This window comes from Pollachius pollachius (genome assembly GCF_949987615.1).
Source record: "Pollachius pollachius genome assembly, chromosome: 7".
In the NCBI taxonomy this organism is placed as follows: Eukaryota; Metazoa; Chordata; class Actinopteri; order Gadiformes; family Gadidae; genus Pollachius; species Pollachius pollachius.
Genome location: NC_136940.1, coordinates 16661638 through 16666931, shown reverse-complemented (window position 1 = coordinate 16666931; position 5294 = coordinate 16661638). Strand labels below are relative to the sequence as shown.

The following is a 5294-nucleotide window of genomic DNA, read 5'->3' as shown; positions in this document are numbered from 1 at the left end:
ACTCTTCGGTAAAGTCTTGTTCCTTTTTTCAAGCCCCTTCTGGCTGTGATGCTCTGTAGGAAAGAAATGTTGAGGTATTCAAACAAAGACTCAAATGGTCATAACCAACATTCTTATTACAGTCCTTTTTCCAAAATAACTACAATAAATGTAATGCTATGGTGAAAAGAATAGTAGTCAATTAGCAATTCGATCTGTACAGACATTCTGAACATACCTTTTCTCCTCCGCTTCCTCTGCACAGTAGAGACCGCTGTTGGAATGGAAAATAAAATATTACTCATTCAGGCAATGATGTTTATTTGTATGACACTTAGTACCTTCTCATGCATGCTTTAATTGAAAAATCCATACCTGGTCCTTCCGTGTCCGGGTGGGCCACCTCCTCTACCTGCAGGGCCCCCTCCTCCACCTGCAGGGCCCCCTCCTCCACCTGCAGGGCCCCCTCCTCCACCTGCAGGGCCACCTCCTCCCCCTCCTCCACCTGCACGGCCCTGTCCTCCACCTCTCCCATGTCCATGTCCATCTAAGATGACATAAGATAACACTCACTCAAAGTCCAACAGTGGAACTTCAACAGTGCAAGTGTAAATTCAGTTTTAAAAAATATGAAATTAAGACCATACAGATCTATACACATCTATACACATAAATAACCATAAACAAACATGAAAAGAGGTTAGCACTTATACAGCTGACTTAGTATATTGTAATTTGTAGCATAATATATTGGAGTATATATGCAGTATATAACAATATATAGGATTAGCCTCTTTAATTGTCATAGATATTCCTGTATGTCTTCACCTGAGTGGTCCCCCTGCCCTCTTCTGGCCCCTCTGCAGTCCCACTTGCAAAAGGGGTCCATCCTGTGCAAGTTTGAAAAGTGTTGCAAAGGGTTATTAAATTGCAAATGGCAACCAAAACAATTGTAGCAATAGTTCCATGATAAAAATGAATGTGGTGGACAAATAACAAGATGCAGTTAGTATTTTGGTAAACAAAGCAGAGGGTGTGTGGAATTTATAAAAATAAAGAATCATACCTTGACAAATGTACTCATGGATGGAGCCCATTTTTTTGAGGGACTCCTCCGCAAATGTGGCCAAGGTGCAACGAGGTGTGAACACCTTGACCACATGGCTCTTTTTAGTGGCTTTTCCAAGCAGCAGGACAGGTTTATATCCTGCTGCTTGAAGCTTTTCGAGCTGTAAGGAAATCACAGCATGTTAATGTTTTGCCTGTAGTAATCAAAAAAGACCTACTATTCAAAGCAATAGGGATTCAGACAGTTAGAGGTAGAACATAATTAATCTGAATTGTTTACATACCAGGAGGAACATTTCCTGCTTGACAACAGCCATGTTGTGGTTCTTCTTGCGGGAAGACGCCCACTCTTCCCGCTTAGCCTCAAATTTTCTCAAGGCAATTTTGAGGCGTTCCTTTACAGGCTGGACCATTTTGCAGTGGCTGCAAACCTTTTTAGCGCAAGGCAGAATGGTTTTGCAGGAGGGGCATGTTTTACATGTGCTGCCTGGCATATTGAAAGATTACCTAATTTACAAAGACACAGACAAACCGAATAGACAGATAAACAAAACAGATTAGATACACAGATAGTAGATAGATAAGAAAGATTATAGATATAAAATATTAGCATTGGCAGAGAGATAGTTAAGATGTATGATGCTTATTTGAAGCTGCAGGGAGGAAAAAGTAAATCACTAAAAACAAACTATTTTTTACAAACAGCCGACTACATTGTGTAAATTACCTTCTAACATGATGCTGTGTATGGTACTTATCTAAGCCTTTCTCATTGTTCAATTTCAATTACTAACGAACTAGCTAGCCTACCCGAGGGACAGGTGGCGACGTAGGCCTACATTAGCCTATGAAGCAACGCTTTTGTTATCTGTTATTAGCTGTTAATACCTGTTAATAATCTTTGACAACGGCAATATAATTATTTGCACTATCAACTCCATAATCTTAGTATTTCAAGCATTCAACCGTTTTTAAATAGCAGTCAATCATAGTTGAACTTACGTCACACAAACCAGCACCGCAAATTTTCGGTCACTCCAGAGTTGACGTCTTTCTTTCAACCCGGTGTCACGCGATTGCGTGCTCCTGCGCACGACCGTGTGCGTGTGTGTGTGTGTGCGTGCGTGTGTGCGTGTGCGTGTGTGTGTGTGTGTGTGTGTGTGTGTGTCTCTGTGCGTGTGTGTGCGTGTGTGTGTGTGTGTATAACACGCTATTTTATGTTGAAATGCGACGTAATCCAGTGTTCACGAAAAGTACACTGTCAACGTATGCTTTTGGCGACTGGGTTGGCTCTCAGATATACGTGTTTCTAACAAGATGATATCATTAAAAGTTACATAAAGTAACAGTTTAATAACACAAACGCAGGAAGCACGTGAGCTGCTAGTTTAGCGAAAGCAACCTGACGTCGTTGAAACATGCGAGCGAGCCGATCAAATCCTAATAACTATAAAACTAAAGATCAGACACAATCACTGACTAAAGATTATGCAAGTAAAAAGTATATTTCTCGCTAGAAATGTTATTAGAAACACGTTTAACGGTTAATCGGTCCTAAAATATTGCATTTCCCATTCAGATAATAAAGATTAATAAAGATCATACACATTCACTGACTGAAGATTATGTAAGGAAAATGTACATTTCTCGCTAGAAAAGTCATTAGAAACGCGTTTAATGGTGTATCTGTCCTAAAATATTGCATTTCCCATTCAGATAATAAAGATTAATAAAGATCATACACATTCACTGACTGAAGATTATGTAAGGAAAATGTACATTTCTCGCTAGAAATGTCATTAGAAACGCGTTTAATGGTGTATCTGTCCTAAAATATTGCATTTCCCATTCAGATAATAAAGATTAATATAAGCTACGCCGTGTTCCGGAGCCGCGGGGGATTCTGGGAATTGGGGTTCTCAGTTGACAAATGGGGCTTTTGTTAACTTGTTTTGTTGTTAGGATACAAACGTGTCTCCCCCCCTCAACAAACGTGTCCCCCCCCCCCCCCTTCAACTAACGTGTGTCCCCCCCCCTACAATAGTGTGTCGTCGTCCCCCTCAACAAACGTGTCTCCCCCCCCCCCCCCCCCTCCCCGGTCAACAACAGTCTCCCCCCCCCCCCCAAACAATCGTGTCCCAAACCCCGAAACCCGCCTCCACAGCGGCACACGTGGATACTGTAGGTATAACACGGTATTTTTTACGTTGAAATGCTACGTATCCAGTGTTCATGGAAACGTGCACCGTCAACGTTTTTTCTTGGCGACTGGGTTGCTGGGTTGGTGTGTCCCCCCCCCCCCCCCCCCCCCCCCCCCCTACAATCGTGTGTCCCCCCCCCCCTCAACAAACGTGTCTCCCCCCCCCCCCCCCCTCCCCGGTCAACAACAGTCTCCCCCCCCCCCCAAACAATCGTGTCCCAAACCCCGAAACCCGCCTCCACAGCGGCACACGTGGATACTGTAGGTATAACACGCTATTTTTTACGTTGAAATGCTACGTATCCAGTGTTCATGGAAACGTGCACTGTCAACGTTTTTTCTTGGCGACTGGGTTGCTGGGTTGGTGACACAAACCAGCACCGCAAACTTTCTCTCCCGCTTGAGATGACGTGTTTCTTTATAGTGTAACGACCTCGCCGGTGACATAATCATGTCGAGTCATTAGTTGAAGGTAGTTTTAATGGACCAAAAACCAGGTCACTGAAACCCGTAACATTGTAACAACATTGAAACCAACAGCTGAAAACCGGACCCAAACAAACCCCGGTTACCCCGGCAACACGGTCTCACTCGCGTGCAGGCCCCCACCCTCCTGTTCTTCCAAGGCCCTCCCCCAGCTGACCTAATGATTCGCCCCACACGCTGTTTGACAAGAATAACATTACAATACATGCACATAGAACAACTGGCATAACGGACAACGAAATATAATGTAACACATAACACACAAACTATTTAACTGTCCCAGGGTCGCTACAATAGATTCATGGGTCTGATTCGCCGATTTCCCATGCTGATATCCCGAAAGATTCTCGGGCATCTTCGACAATTTGGCTATAGATTGTCTCATTACACGCTAAATAATATAATTATAGCCTAATTATATATATAGGTTTTGGCATAAACATAACTAGGGTGCACTGTACTATCTGCGCACACCCTTTCTGAAGCCTCTCTCTCGCTCTCTCTCTCTCTCTCTGTCCCTCCCGCTCTCTCTTTCTCTCTCTCTCGTAGCGTTTTGTGGAGAACGTTAATTGTCTTAGAACACTCCCATTCAGAATGCATTGGTTTACATTTCGTTTTGTGTAACACGCAAAAAGTCGGACTATCGTGCTCGGGAACACGCTTCAATAGATTAACGTTCGTGCGCAGGAGCACGCAATGGCGTGATACCGGGTTGCTGTGCAAGGCCTCTTTTCATCACAGGAAATAAATGCAATATAGCAAGATAAAACACAAGATAATCACAACGCATATGGCTCATATACTCTTCTGACAGCAAAGTGTGCAGCTAATCAAGTTTATTCTTCCATTTTTTGGGGAAAGTAAATCAAAATAAAATGTTCTGCAGTTAAGGAGGAAGTCAGATATATATGCGGTGGTGGTTCACCCCTTGTTACATTTAGTAACTTACAGGGTAATTACAGGGTATTCGAGCTGGGATATTAAGTAGTGTAAGTTCCTCTGTGAGAGAGAGAGAGAGAGAGAGAGAGAGAGAGAGAGAGAGGCTTCAGAAGAGGTGTGCGCTGACAGTACAGTGCACCCTCTAGTTATATATACTGTATGTCAATATTTCAGATTTTTGCAGAACTCCTCAAAAATTAATTTTGGCATCCCACCTGGTGAGACCTGGCTGCAAACCCTAGCTCCGATGGCGGGTCGGGAGAGCGAGGTGGTAGTGCCAGGAGCCAGAGCCAGGGGCCCCCAGTCCCACCTACAGCAGGTGAAAGCGGTGTGCAAGGATGCTGCACTGCCTCAGTGGGATCCCAAGGGCCAGGAGACCTGCCGGCTCTAGCTACACAGGACCGAGGTGGTCAAGGACCTTCGCACGCTGGGTCCATGCAACAGCCACAACTAGCCATTCAGCAATGGCCGGGGAGATGCAGCAAGGTGCATCCCTATCCCAAGACTCACGCCAAGGACGACCAAGATGATGTGACTTCAACTCGAGGACAAGTCTGCTTTATGGGAGAGGGGAGTGTAATGAAGGACATTGTAGGAACGCATTGTTATGTGTGGGGGGAGG

At 44.3% G+C, this 5294-nt stretch overlaps 1 long non-coding RNA gene across 1 annotated transcript; it reads right to left on the bottom strand.

The window, feature by feature from the left end:
* Positions 1 to 489: 489 nt before the first annotated feature.
* On the bottom strand, positions 490 to 1446 carry LOC307077750. Its single transcript, XR_013811956.1, has 4 exons — positions 1332 to 1446; positions 1046 to 1208; positions 808 to 869; positions 490 to 526 (listed from the first exon to the last, which is right to left on the bottom strand). It is a non-coding gene; the product is annotated as an uncharacterized lncRNA (long non-coding RNA).
* Positions 1447 to 5294: the final 3848 nt, after the last annotated feature.